Source organism: Lagenorhynchus albirostris, chromosome 1 (genome assembly GCF_949774975.1).
Source record: "Lagenorhynchus albirostris chromosome 1, mLagAlb1.1, whole genome shotgun sequence".
Lineage (NCBI taxonomy): Eukaryota > Metazoa > Chordata > Mammalia > Artiodactyla > Delphinidae > Lagenorhynchus > Lagenorhynchus albirostris.
Window position 1 is genome coordinate 150,034,446 of NC_083095.1, and position 15,046 is coordinate 150,049,491.

The following is a 15,046-nucleotide window of genomic DNA, read 5'->3' on the forward strand; positions in this document are numbered from 1 at the left end:
TCGGTTTGGGTAACAATACTATAACCTTAGGAAGGTTTTTAATTAAGAACTGCTATAATTTTAGGAAGTATAGAAGTGCTATTAAAATAATAAAGAAATATAGAGAACAAACAAGTGGTTACCAGTGGGGAGAGAGATGAGGGGAGGGGCAAGATAGGGGTTAGGATTAAGATAGTTTGTACATACAAACTACTATGTATAAAATAAATAAGCTACAAGGATATATTGTACGGCACAGTGAATATAGCCAATACTTTGTAATAACTTTAAATAGAGTATGATCTACAAAGATACGGAATCACTATGTTGTAACCATGAAACTAATATTGTAAATCAACTATAATTAAATAAAATAAAACAAAATAGGGAATGAAACGATGCATTCTAGGAATAGGTTTAGGTATAAGTATAGTAACATTTTTGGTAATAATAGTATTTTGTTTGAAATGCTCAAAAAAATGTCAACTGAAACAGGGAGGGAAAAAATGTTCTCTAAAAAAATGACATGTCAAGGATTTTTTAATGAACCTTTCAGTGTTAGTTTCTATTGCAGTCCAGGGAGCAGTGGCCAGATCATAACGGGTTGAGGAGTAAATAAAATAGGACTGGGACTAGGGTAAGGCAAGTGAGGCATTTGCCCTGGGAGCAAAATATAAGGGGGGGGGGTGCCAAAACACTAAGTAATCAAGGTTAATAATATATTTTTTTTTAAGGTTAATAATATTTTAAGGCAGTATTTTAAAACACTCAAAATTAATGCAAAAAATTTTACTGTGAGCAAAATTGCAGTATTTCAAATACTGACAGGGTGGAAAAGAAGAGAAATGTGGACAGTAGGTACATACAATTGGTTCTTTTTCTGAAGCTGTCTGTGTGCAAAAAGGAGAGAGGTTTTGCTTCAAGGGAACCCAGAGTCCAAAGAGGTGTTGGCTTGGGGGTTGGCTTAAAATGCAAGAACATTGAGCGTTTTTATATGCTGAGGAGGGGGTCTAATCTGTTCCCTTCCTCGTTGGGCTGTGTAATTACAGGGAGGCATAGGAATTTGGACATTCTGGATAGAGTCACAGGGCAAACCAATTCTCCCCACGTGTGTGGTATTGGGCTGCGGGGGGAGGGAAGGGCTGTCATGGGGGAGCGGGTGTCCTACCTCAAAATAGCAAGCAATTCTGTCCTCCTGGGTCACGCACAGATTTTCTTATACTTTGTTCCAGGCTGTGGCAATGAGATGAGCTCCTCCAGATAACCTCACCTACCCACTTCCACTTTTTCCCGCCTTATTAAGCTAACTACCAAGAATTTCTGCCTCAGGCTCACTTTTCTTTTCTCTTGGCTCCTTTTATTTTGCCAGGATAGCACTAGGGGGTGGAATGGGGAGGAACCCTACACCTTGTTATTGAAAGTGCATTCTGGGGGCCAGCAGCATGGGCACCACCTGGGAGCTTGCTAGAAATGCAGACACTCAGGCTCCGCCTAATTGAGAAACACCACTTCTACCTCTGGTCTCAGACTTGCTGTGCATTAGAGACACCTGGGGATCTTCAACAAATGCTAACACCTGCTTCACACACACACACACACACACACACACACACACACACACACACCCATACCCCCAGCACACCTGGGGATCTTCAACAAATGCTAACACCTGCTTCACACAGACACACACACACACACACACACACACACACACACACACACACACCCCCATACCCCCAGCACACTTGGGGATCTTCAACAAATGCTAACACCTGCTTCACACACACACACACACACACACACACACACACACACACACACACACACACACACACACACACACACACACACCCCATGCCCCCAGCATGGCCTGGGTGTCAGAAATTTAATAAACTCCTTTGTGGTTCTAATGTGTAGCAATGCAGCAAAGCTTGAGAACAACTGCTCTACACCTCCTGCGGCTCCACCTTCTAAGCCCCTTTCCCAGAGTTTGTGCCACTTCCAGGCAGCCAGAGGAGGGCAGAGGAAAAAGGAAAGAATTACTTCTGCCTTTGACTCAGGATCATAGGTGGGCAATATCGGATGATTTTCCTTCAAGTGTCCTGTGCCTTAAGCTTGTCCACAGGGAAGTCCATCAGTTATCTGGTGAGTATATTAGTGGCAGGTTCTGCGTTGTCTGCAGTGCTGGGTTCCAGGAGCCCAGCCCGTGCATGAAGGAGTGAGTACTCACCTGTTAGCATTTCCCTTTGAAATTCAGATGATCCCTCCAGGTTAGAAGAGCCCCTGTGTACCAGGCCACAACTCTTTACCTTTTATTTTCAAACTTCAAAGTTTAGTTTTGAAATAAACGGTTTATTTCTCCACATAAACCTACAGTTTTTCAGGTGAAAGGGACAGATTTAAGCTTAATCAACTGTTTTGGAACATAAAGTCAATAAATGGTGTCAGCTAGTTGGCTCTTTGAGTGCTTCAGAGCGGCAACAGCTGAATATTTGCCTTATTTATTTTTTTTTTTTCGGTACGCGGGTCTCTCACTGTTGTGGCCTCTCCCGTGGCGGACCACAGGCTCCAGACGCGCAGGCCCAGCGGCCATGGCCCACAGGTCCAGCCGCTCCTCGGCATGTGGGATCTTCCCAGACTGGGGCACGAACCCGTGTCCCCTGCACCGGCAGGCAGACTCCCAACAACTGCGCCACCAGGGAAGCCCTGCCTTATTTTTGATCTTTGTGGTAATACAGTTGCTTTGTTTCACTAAGCCTGAAATTAACAGTTGAAGTCAGGATTTAACTACTTTGAAGCTTCCTTTTTTTTTTTATCAAACCAAATGCAATTATTTGATCTAATAATCAATAATATAAACCTTAAAATAAAAAGGAAGATTAGAAGTGAAAAAGGAAGATTCAGATACCGAACACAACAAACAGCTTCAACAAGAGGTTTGGGGAACAGAATATGCTAGTATGTAGAACAGCACTGAGCATCTAGTAGGATTTTTTTTTTTAATTTAAAGATAGAATTTATTCTCTGATGGTTTACTCATGAAAACTGCACATAGTACAGTTTGTGAAACACTGCAAATATGAGAACTCAAACTGCTAGGTAAAGAAGTAGGGTGACATCCTGAAGGTCACCATGGAATTTGTGTTTATACACTAATAATTTTTATTTCCTGAATACAGACTGATTTACAATGAAAGTTTTGCTAACTTTGGAAATAAACTCATTAACCGTTTACATGACCTCTTACACCTATGTAGCTTTATTTTACAGTTGCAAGGGTTCCTGTTACCAACGAACTTTAATTTGCATAAATAATAAAATGAAAAAAAATACACAATTATTGTTTGAATAAATGATCCATTGATCTCTCATCACTGCTCTTTATCAGAGCCGAAGCTCTTCTCTGAATGAAACAATCACAGTAGCACGAAGTGGGGAAGAGCGGGCGGGGAGATTTCTTCTCTGGGACTAGAATGATCAACCTAGGGTCCAGATGAGATAAAATTAGGGTCACAGCTGGTGAGAAGTTCCCCACCTCTTCCACTCAACATAGGATTTGGCTGCAGGTGGGGGGACTGCCATCTCAACTCTCATTCCTGGGGACCACCTCTCCTATTTCTATTTGAGAATGACAGACGAGTGACAAAGAAGCAGCTCACCACAACTCTCTCAACTCCTTGAATAGAATGTGCCCCTGCTCCCAGGGAAAGACCTGCCTGCAAAGGAACTTCCATGAGCTCTATATTCTAGCCTAGCAAATGTAAGCTGACATTTATATCTGCTTGTCACACAACCCAGATAGAGATGAGGGAAAATGCTGAACACCCTCCTAGGAATTCATGTGAGTGTTTTGGTCACTTAAGGGTAGAGCACTCGCTTGAAAAAAGAATCATGCCTTTCATCTGATGAGCTATACTGTAACTAGGCACTTCTCCAATGTAGTAAATCATTGGCTTCTATCAAGAAGCTCTTATAGCAGAACTCTGAAGATAAAGTAGGCTCTTTTTGCCTAATCTTACAACAAACTGGAATTGCAAATCCAGTTTTGAGATAGCCCAGTAAAAGCAGAGATATCCTCAGGTCCTGTTTGCTGTAGAGTCACACATGTGAAAAAATATGAATTGTGCTTTTTACCATCACTTTTATGAAGTCCCAGGAAGCATCTTTGGAGGAGTGTTGGGATGAGTATGGGCTTTTGCACCAAAGTAAAGAATATGCGCTGAGAGGAAGGGCACCCTCCGTATGCCAGATGGAAACCATCTTTCCATGATCCTGTTACAAATCATCCTTTATTCCCCGATGTCACAGGATGTTCCCCCTATCCGGAATGCTCGGCCCCTGGAGATGAGCCTATTCTAAAAAGGCAGTAAGAAGGAATGGTTTTAATACCTCTCCATCCAAAAGGCATATGTAATGGCACTAATTTATCTTGTTAGAGATTCACATGTCAATTCACAGGACATTTAACACAGCAACGGGGCACAAAATCAACTTCAGATTGAGGAAATCGTGGGTGATAATTATAATCAGAGGGTATAACCCTACTTTCACAAATATGATTTTTAACGTAATTATAATCAAGCATCCATCGTATTTCTATTTCAGATTTCAAGAGAAACTGATTCATTGAAATGACATTCTTTTCCTTTGGATATAAACACTTTGGAGATACCACATTAAAGGAATTTAAAACTAACTCTGGCATCCTTATGTAAGAGGACTTTGCACAGGCTGTTCCCCTGTCTGGAATGCTCAGCTCCTGGGTCATTTGTCCCATCTTCCAGGCCTCAGTTTTTGTTATGGGCTGAATTATGTGCCCCCAAAATTCACATGTGGAAATCCTAGCCCACAGGACTTCAGAATCTGACTGTATTTGGAGACAGGTTCTTTAAAGAGGTAATTAGGTTAAATGAGGTCATTGGGGTGGGCTGTAATTCAATAGCACTGATGCCCTTATAAGAATAGGGGATTAGGACACAGATGCACACAAAGGGAAGACAATGTGAAGACACATGGAGAAGACGACCATCTACAAGACAAGGAAAAATGACTTCAGAAGAAACCAACCTTGCTGACACCTGATCTTGGATTTCCAGATTCCAGAACTGTGAGAAAATAAATTTCTGTGTTTTAAGCCACCCAATCTGTGCTATTTGTTATTGCAGCCCTAGCAAACTCATACAGTTTACATATCCCTTATTCATAGGGCCTTCACTATAAATTAGGTCACTCTCTTATGCTCTCTTGTGCCACTTTTGACTGCTATTTCAAAATTGTTATCACAGTCTATAACCACTGTATTTTATAGAACCAAAGAAGCCATTGATGGTAAAATGCACAATTATTGTATGTACCTCTGAGGAAGTCGGAAAAAAAAGAACTCAAGGTAGAGAATTTAGCATGGGACTCCACACGCAAAGCTGGCCCACCAGTATAAGGGCACATCAGAAACAACAACAGAAAGGGACGGCAAGGAAACTCAACCCTAGCCCTGGTGGGAAAAGGAAGAAAACTCTCTCCTGGTAATTTGAACCAGGAGGTGATCATCACGCAGGTCTCTGGTCTGAAGTCCAACTGCAAGTGTGGTCCAGAAAGCTCAAGCAGAGAATGTAGTTTAAAAGAGGTTTCATGTGGGGCTTCCCTGGTGGCGCAGTGGTTGAGAGTCCACCTGCCGATGCAGGGGACACGGGTTCGTGCCCCGGTCCGGGAAGATCCCACATGCCGAGGAGCGGCTGGGCCCGTGAGCCATGGCCGCTGAGCCTGCGCGTCCAGAACCTGTGCTCCGCAACGGGAGAGGCCACAACAGTGAGAGGCCCGCGTACCGGAAAAAAAAAAAGAGGTTTCATGTTGGGAGTAGCTCTGGATGAAAGAAACAAATGGAAATACTCTCTTGAGGAACTTGGCTCCCTTCTAGGTCATCTCGATGGTAAAACACATCAATGGTACAGTGAGACTTTATATTGGATATGCTGATATGGTTAAAAGAAAATAGTCGCATCTTAAATGCGATGGAAATTCCCTGGCAATCTAGTGGTTAGGGCTCCATGCTTCCACTGCAGGGGGCACGGGTTTGATCCCTGATTGGGAGAACTAAGATCCCACAAGCCATGCAGTGTGGCCAAAAATTAAAAATAAATAAATAAACAAATAAAAGAACAGGGGTTCACAAACTATGGTCCATGGGCCACATCTAGCCCTTACTCTAAAATGAAGGAAAGAAATAAAGAAGGAAAGAAAGAAAGAAAGAAAGAAAGAAAGAAAGAAAGAAAGAAAGAAAGAAAGAAAGAAAGAAAGAAAGAAAGAAAGAAAGAAAGGAAGAAAGGAAGGAAGGAAGAAAGAGGGAAAGAAAGAAAGAAAATGAGATATGGTATGATTTGATTGCATGGATATTTGCTTAGTGTCTGAGGTTCATAGATCATATTGGCATCTGTTTGCTCCCACCTTTAGCTCCTTTTCCCAGTAGTGCTGGTATAGAGTGGGCATCCGATAAAGAGGAATAAAATGAATGAGTGAAACAAGATCTTCTTGAGCTTCACCCACTGAAATCTTGGCTTTAAAAAAAAAAATCTAATTCCATTTCCATTTACTTATGTGTGTTGAAGCAGTTTTTAATGCAGTGGAAAGAACATTGGACCTGGAAATCAGGACAGACTTTTTCATTCAGACTGTTGGGTAATAGTAGTGAATGAGACCCAATCGATTTGACTAATTTCATGTCTCCTCTTGTCAGTATTGTCCAATGATGCCTAAAATGAGTGGGAGGTGTGCACCTTCCCCTCCAAACATAGTTAGTTAGTTCAGCTGCGCTTCAATTTTAAAAGCATCTGAAAGGTTTGTTTGCTCTACATGACGAGAGAATGAGGGCATGTTGGCACTGAGTGGCAGAGTCATACAAGTCTGTGTGTGTACGGTCAATACATCATCTTTATTGACAAAGAAAGAAAACCACCATTTGCAGAGCATGCGCCAAGTGGTGGTTACTGGGTTAGTGGCCTTCATTTCATTTCCATGACAAACCCACGAGGTAGTTATTTTCACTCTCATGCCAAACAGAGGGGCTGGCACAGTTCACTTGCTCAATGTTTCCAGGCTCTGATTCAGGGCTGCCTGACTCCAAGGGCTGGGCTTTCACTCTCTCACCACACTACCTCTGGAAGCAAGGGTCTCTGGTGGTGGCTTTTGAGCTGGTTTTACTTTTGACATGTGGTAGGGGGCTACCTCAGGGTCTTTCGGAAGATGCCACAGACATGGGTGAAGCTAAAAGCTTTGAAATAAAAGTGTCCTCTTCAAACAGGAGCTGCATGATGTTGTAGATTATGGACATTTTTGTAAGGTAACAATGGCAGCTTTTGCCCAATGATGGGGTTTGCAAAACACACTAACACTAGGTTACTGATTTATCATTACTGGTTCAGGGCTAGTCATTTGACTGTGAGTTCAGGGATTTTGATCTTCAGGAGCCTGTAAGCTTCCTCTGAGCTCCCGCTATGCCATCTATGACAAAAGCCAATGCTGGACATTTATTGAGTGCTGACTACAGCTGGGTCTATGCTGAACCCTTCACACTCATAGGCTTCCTGTTTATTCCTTACAACTGTCCTGTGAGGTAGGTATTTTTGTCCCCACTTGCACATATGGACATTGGAACTTAGAGAAGTGAGAAAATTTGCTTCAGTACACATAGTAAGTGTAAAACTGTGGTTTGGACTCAAATCCATGTTGATCACAAGGGTGAGTTCTCAGAACCACTATGCTCTACTGCCTTTGTTTGTTTGTTTGTTTTTTGCGGTACGCAGGCCTCTCACCGTTGCGGCCTCTCCCGCTGCGGAGCACAGGCTCCGGACGCACATGCTCAGCGGCCATGGCCCACGGGCCCAGCCGCTCCGCGGCATGTGGGATCCTCCCGGACCGGGGCACAAACCCGCGTCCCCTGCATCGTCAGGTGGACTCTCAACCACTGCATCACCAGGGAAGCCCTCTACTGCCTTTTATGCATCTCTTTTTTTCCAATTGTTTACTTCACTGAGTTTCTTATTGGACATTGAGGCACTTGAGGGCAGAACTGACTCTTATCTTTGGACACTTGGAACCTAAGTCAGTGCCTGACACATGGTAGGCACTGAAGAGACATTGAAAGGAAGGAATGGATGGGTGGAGGGAAGAGGTGGGGCTAACTATTAATATTTCACGCCTATCCTGGTCTTTTCTATATGTAAACATAAATCTTTCTCTCTCTATATTTAATATAAAAGCATCATAATATACATACTATTTCTTATTTGTAGTGTAGAGTGAGTTTCTTTCTATCTCATTAAATAGTCTTCTAAAAATTATTTTGACATTCAAACAAATAATATTGTTCCCTGTTTCCCTCTTTTCCCACCAGAAAAGTAAGCTGCTCATTGGGAAAATATCAAAATGCATTACCTTGGGATTCTCTTATGGGCTATACAAGCTTCTAGAAATCTATTCAAAACTTAATTTTCACAAAAAATTAGCCACCTTAAAGGTAGGACTAGATACAGTTATAAGAACAAAGTTTGATAAGGTTATTTCCACATTTAAATACCTCATCACAGAGCCACAGCATTTTATGAAATGAAGCAAAAAGCTCCAAAACAGCACAGAATGAAACTCTCAAGCTCCACATAAATTACATTAGCACTGCAGATTTTTATGTTTTGAAAGGAAAAAGTAAGTTACCACAAAGACACTGTGTATTTAGACATGAACATGTCTGGTTGGTGTTCTCAGCATGTTGACTGTTGATTGGATTTGGTAGGTTAATCTCTTTCAACCTTGTTTTCAACAATTCAACATTCTTCCATCAAGGCTTAGTGAGGGGCCAGGAATGCAATACAGGGACTTGGAGTCTTAGAATTTAATCCCCAGGGTGTGCTATGTTTGGAGAATTCACGTAGAGTCTTGTGGACCTTGCCTAAGTCTGGGCATTTGGTTTCTGTGGTTCTGAACCAGCCTGAGGCCTCGCCAACAATACTAGAGATTTGACTTGCATGGAACCATCTGGAGAGAGGAAGGCTCTGTTAAGAGAGATAGTGGCCGACTCCTATTTTCCCTCTGCAGGTCCTGTCCATCCTCCCCCCTCTAGAAGCAGACCTGAGTCTTCCCATCCTAACCAGCTGAACTTGTTCTCATGCTTTCTTACAGGAGCAGATGGCATCTCCATGGGAGCTTTGGCACATTCTGGCCCAGTTGTTGGAGTTCTAAGGAGAGGTATGGGAAGAACAAGTCTCTGGCTGATAGAACAGCAGGTGCAAAAACACATGTCAGTGTGGCTGGACCCTAAGTCCACAGGACTGCTCTAGACTCCCCTGTGAGCCTCAGGTCCTAGAGTCACAGGATGCCAGAATCTACTTTCATCATCTTGCTAAGCCTTGGATTACTTATCTGTAAAACAAGGATAAAAAATACACTTTATAGAATAGCTGTGAGAATTAAATGAGAAAATATGTGTAAAGTGAATAACATAATACCAGTTATGTAACTAGGGTCTTATCATTCAGTGAATCAACAAATATGTATTGAGTACTGACTTCGGGCCGGTGCACGGAGGTTCTGGTGGTGAGACAAACAGACATGATTCCTTTCTGTAAGGAGATTATGTTCTAGTAAACTGAGCAAGTGTTAGTAATTTTTTTGTTATTATTTAATATTATATGGTGTATTAGTTATCTATTTCTGTAAAACAAATTATCCCCAAATACAGAGGCTTAAAACAGCAAATCTTTATTTTCTTAGTTTCTATGGGTCAAAAATTTGGGGGCAGGTTAGTGAGTTGTTTCTAGCTCAGGACCACTCAAGATATTGGCTGGGGCTACAATCGTCAGAAAGCTTGACTAGGACTGGAGGGTTCAATTCCAAGATGGCGCACTCATGTAGCTGTTGGGTGGAAGCCTCCATTCCCCACATGTGGGCCTTTTCACAGGGCCTCAAGGGTCCTCACAACATGGCAGCTGGCTTCCCCCAGAGTGAGTGTTGCAAGAAAGAGAAGAAGGAGGAAGCTGTCATATCTTTTATGACCTATTTTTCAGGAGTCACAGACTGTCACCATATTCCATTTTTTAAAAGCAAGTCAAGAAGTTTAGCCCACACTCAAAATTAAGTCCCACCTTTTGGAAGGAGGAATTTGGAAGAACCTGAGGATGTATTTTAAAACCACCACATAAAGTACAGGAGAGACATCAGAGAAGAGAGTGGAGATTTGGGAGTGGCCAGCTCAGAAGAGTCAACGATAGCTTTTTTCAGCTGGAAGCAACAGGGACTATCTTGCTATTTTTGTAGGAAATATGTGAGTATCAAATCTGTGAACAGAGCATATTGAGATCATGAAATGGCCTTATCTGAGTTCCCTCTGCTGTCCAAAGTCCAAAACAAATGAAAGACCTGTTTTCTAGAATGTTCTTGGTTTTCCTTCCATTTCCACTTCTTTTAAGACCTGTTAGAAAAGCCTTGTCCTTCTTGAAGTATGGGGAACTGAGCTTGAGACTCTTTTACTTTTTAATCTATAAAGAAACTTATTCAAGTTCAAAAACTTATTAATATTCATAAAGCCAGAATAGTATGTTCAGTCACCATAAGTAAGCACAAAATTTCTGATTGTACTAGAAATCGTTGGAAACCTTAGATGCTCAAGTCCTTTCTCTTATTTTACAATTTTGTCTCAGAGCTGATGAACGAACATCTGCTTACTTCAATAAAAGGAATGAAACCAACCTTTGACTTGCCTCATTTATATTTCTTTATTTCTTCTAAGAACCTTGTATATCTCAAAGGGCCTGGGATCCTTTAACAAAGAGAGAAAACTCCCCACACATCATTCAAAACACCAGCAATAACTTGAAAGGCAGGAAATCAGTAGTTATTCATTGCTGTGTTTGATTTATAAGCATGTTTAGTCTTACTAACCACCACCCTGGGTAAGTAGGCACTTTAAAATCTGTTGCTTTGTAGACAAAGCAAGTAAAACTCATCTGTTTATCATGTAACTGTGTTTTGAGAATGAGAACTGGTGCAAGATTTCCATTGGCAAAGAGTTTTAGAAGCCAGGTTGGGCTCTCTGTGGGTTTTCATGGGATATTTGTCACCGAAGACTATTCACCTTATCACTAATGAGCTGTGGTTAGGCCAATACCCTAAAGAAGAAAAAGCATAAACACTGTCCCCTCCTTTCTTCTGTTTCTTCCCCTCTCCATAAGGTGAGTGTTTACTTGACCTAATTTCCACTGGCTAAATGAGGAAGGGAACTTATACCTAATTTAGTAGCTCAATGAGGTTCCATTGCTCTTAGGAGAAAGACAAAATTCCTCACTTTGGTTCACAGGGTTCTGCATATCCTGGCCCTGTCTCCCTCTCCAGCTGTATTACATACCATTCTTACCCTTGCTCTCTCTGCCACAGTCACATTAGCTTTCTCTTAGTCCCTCATGGTTCCTACCATCCTTCTGCCAAGATTTGATGTTCTCCAGGCACATCAAGGAAGCATTTCCCAAGCTCCCTGACTAGGTCAAATCCCTCTATTAAAGGCTCTGCAAGTGCCATGTAACTTTTCTTTCCAGTCTTGGGTTTGCTGCTATTCTAACACGTGTTGGTTTGTACAATGGATTTCTATTCATCTTACTGTTAGATGAAGGTGTTGGGCTGCACCCACAGTCCTACAAGGGCTGTGCTTGCCCAGCTTCAAGACCAAAGACAGAGCCCAGAGGCAGCAACAGAGACATCAGTGGTTTAATGGATGAGGGAGCTTACACATCGGAAGCAAGGTCCTGGAGTGACACCCCACCATATGTGGTGGACGGCAGGCAGGACATGGTGGCAGTCTTCGCTTCCAGGGGAAGGGGAGATTACCAGTTATAGGGGAATTCACATCAGGCGGGCTCATTAGTTACCAGGGAAACCAGCAGGAAGGCATGCCCCTCAGTGCCCCTTTGATAAGAACATTAACCAGCTGGGCCTGGGGCAAGTACATAGGAAGGTCAGTCAGGTGAGTAGGGTGTAGGTGAAGCAGGCACTGGTTAGGCAGGGGATGTACAGAGAGAAAGAGAACAGCCATCTTGAGTGGGCTGACCATACAGAAGGTTAGACTGTATCTGTTTTTAATCACCCCAGCATTTAGGTACTTAGCACGGTGTCTGGGACATCACAGGGGCTTAATCAATATTTACTGAAGGCACCAGGGTTTGACCTCTACTACTGCCATTTTCTAACTCTGTGAATTTGGACACGTTATTTAAATTTTCTAGCTATAAGTTTGTCCTCTTCAAATGGAGTTGATAATATATACTGACCTCATGTGTTTGTCATGAAGATTAAATCAGGTAATTAATATAAAAATAATTAATACTTAACACGTGCCAGGCACGTAGCAGAAGATAAATGGTGGAATATTTGTATTCATCACATAAACCCTCAAAAGAAAAAAAAAATTGATTTCTTAAAAGTCAATATTGAGCACAGTGAAGGAAGAGAGTGAAGATAGCCTGCCCGTCTTCATTGCCGAAGAGGGTTCCAGCAGGCTCCTTGATGTGCATGTTAAATTAGATGCCTGCCCCTCAGGCCAACACTATAATATAAGCAAATGAGCCTTATTCACTTTAAATCTGGAGCTTTCACAAGCACCTAGCACCCTGATTTTTGTGGCTGCACCCAAGAGACAACTCTTGATCGCCTGGCTCTGAAGGTCAGGGGAGTTTGTGTTCCTGGTCCTGTGGGACTGTAATATTTAGTGTCACCCAGAAGGAAGCTCATACCCCTGTCTGCTATCCCAAATTTTGTGACTGCTGGCAGGGACACCTCTACGTCACCTTGCTCTTGTGGCCAGTGAGGCTTATATTCATGGGTCCCATAGGACATTAAGCAATGGAGAAAGACTTTTTTGAAAATTAATTAATTAATTAAGCTTTGACCGCGTTGGGTTTTCGTTGCTGTGCGTGGGCTTTTCTCTAGTTGCAGCAAGCAGGGGCTACTCTTTGTTGCGGTGTGTGGGCTTCTTGTTGTGGTGCAGAGCACAGGCTCCAGACACGTGGGCTTCAGTAGTTGTGGCAGGCAGGCTCAATAGTTGTGGCTCATGGGCTCTAGAGTGCAGGCTTAGTAGTTGTGGTGCACAGGCTTAGTTGCTCCATGGCATGTGGGATCTTCCCAGACCAGGGCTTGAACCTGTGTCCCCTGCATTGACAGGTAGATGCTTAACCACTGCACCACCAGGGAAGTCCTGAGAAAGACTTCTTAAATATCTACCACTCCCAGGGCACAGCAAGAAGCAACAGACCCAAGAGCTTGGTCTTGCTGTGAAGGAGGTTTATTAACTAATCATTATGACTGTGGCCTGAGGGGCAGGCTTCTAATTAAACACACATCTAGGGGCTGAGTGTAATCCTTTCCAGAGACCTTGAAGGATGGGTACTATGTTCACGCTCACCCTCTGCCACTCTCCAGAGCATCAGTGTCTCCTGGAGGGCAGCTTTACCTGTGTCTGGTGCTGTGGTTTTTATGTCTAGTGCCCTGTTTTTTGTGGTTGCTGCCCTGGGGATACCCCTTGATCACCTGGTTCTGGTGGCCAGGGGTGCTTGCATTCCTGGGTCACATGAGACTGTGGCAATTGGAGAGATGGTTCATGACAGGCTACCACTCCCAGGGCACTGCACAGGCAGTGCACTGAGGCACAGCCCCCTCTCCCCCGATCCCGGTCTTTCTGTGAAGGAGGCCTCTTTGCTTGTCCTGGAGCTTTGGCCTGATGGGCAGGCTTCAGGTTTGGCACACATCTAGTAGACTATGGAGCTGCTCTCAAGGAATGTAGGCTGTGGACACCATCTTGGTGTCTCCCTCTGTCTTGATCCAGCTCACAAGTATCTCCCAGTAAAGAACTTATATACTAATCTGGAGCCCTGATTTTTGTGACTGCTGCCCAGCAGACAGCTCCAGATTGCCAGGCTCTGGTGGCCTGTTGGACTTATGCTTGTGGTCTCACAGATCTGTATATAATTGCGTACTTTTAAAAACTGCTGCCTGAGGGTCTGGCTTCTAGTTAACCTGCATCTAGATGCTGAGATCCACCCCTTTGGGACAGTGAAAGGTTTTGGCACATTTTCAACTACTAGGAACTACTAAAAGTATAATAGGTTGCTTGGACAAGCACAAAGGTTTGAGAAACAACCAAGAGCTGGAATGACAAGGTTCATCTCCTGCACAAGAGCAGTTCTTCAAGACTAAGAGAGGTGGTTGTTTCATATAATGTATAGAAACCAACACAGAGAGTCAGGCAAAATGAAGAAACAGAGAAATATGTTCCAAATGAAAGAATAAGAAAAGGAGATAACTAATTTACCTGACAGAGAATTGAAGTAATGGTCATAGAGATGCTTACTGAACTGCAGAGAAGAATGAATGAACACAGTGAGAAATTCAACAGAGAGTTGGAAAATATAAGGAAGTACCAAATAGAAATCACAGAGCTGAGTAATACAATAACTGAACTGAAAAATACTCTAGAGAGTTTCAGCAACAGACTAGATGAAGCAGCTGAAAGGATCACTTGTCACTTGAAGACAAGGGAGTGGAACTCACCCAAACAGAGCAGCAAAAAGAAGGAAGAATGAAAACAAATGAAGATAGCTTAAGGGACTTATGAGACAACATCAAACAAACATTCGCATTATATAGCTCCAAGAAGGAGAAAAGAGAGAGAAAGAGGCAGAAATCTTATTTGAAGAAGTCATGGCTGAAAACTGCCCTAACCTGAGAAAGGAAACAAACATTTAGATCCACGGATCCCAGAGAGGTCCAAAAAATATGAAATCAAAGAAACCCACAGGAAGACACATTGTTCAAATGTTAAAAGTTAAAGATAAGGAGAAAATTTTAAAAGCAGCAAAAGAAAAACAACTTGCTCTGTACTAGGGAGCCCCCATAAGACAATCAGCAGATTTTTTAGCAGAAGCTTTTCAGGCCAGAACAATATGTTCAAAGTGCTGAAAGAGAAAACCTCCCAACCAAGAATACTCTACCTGGCAAAGTTATCATTCAGAAATGAAGGAGAGAGAGTTTTTCAGAC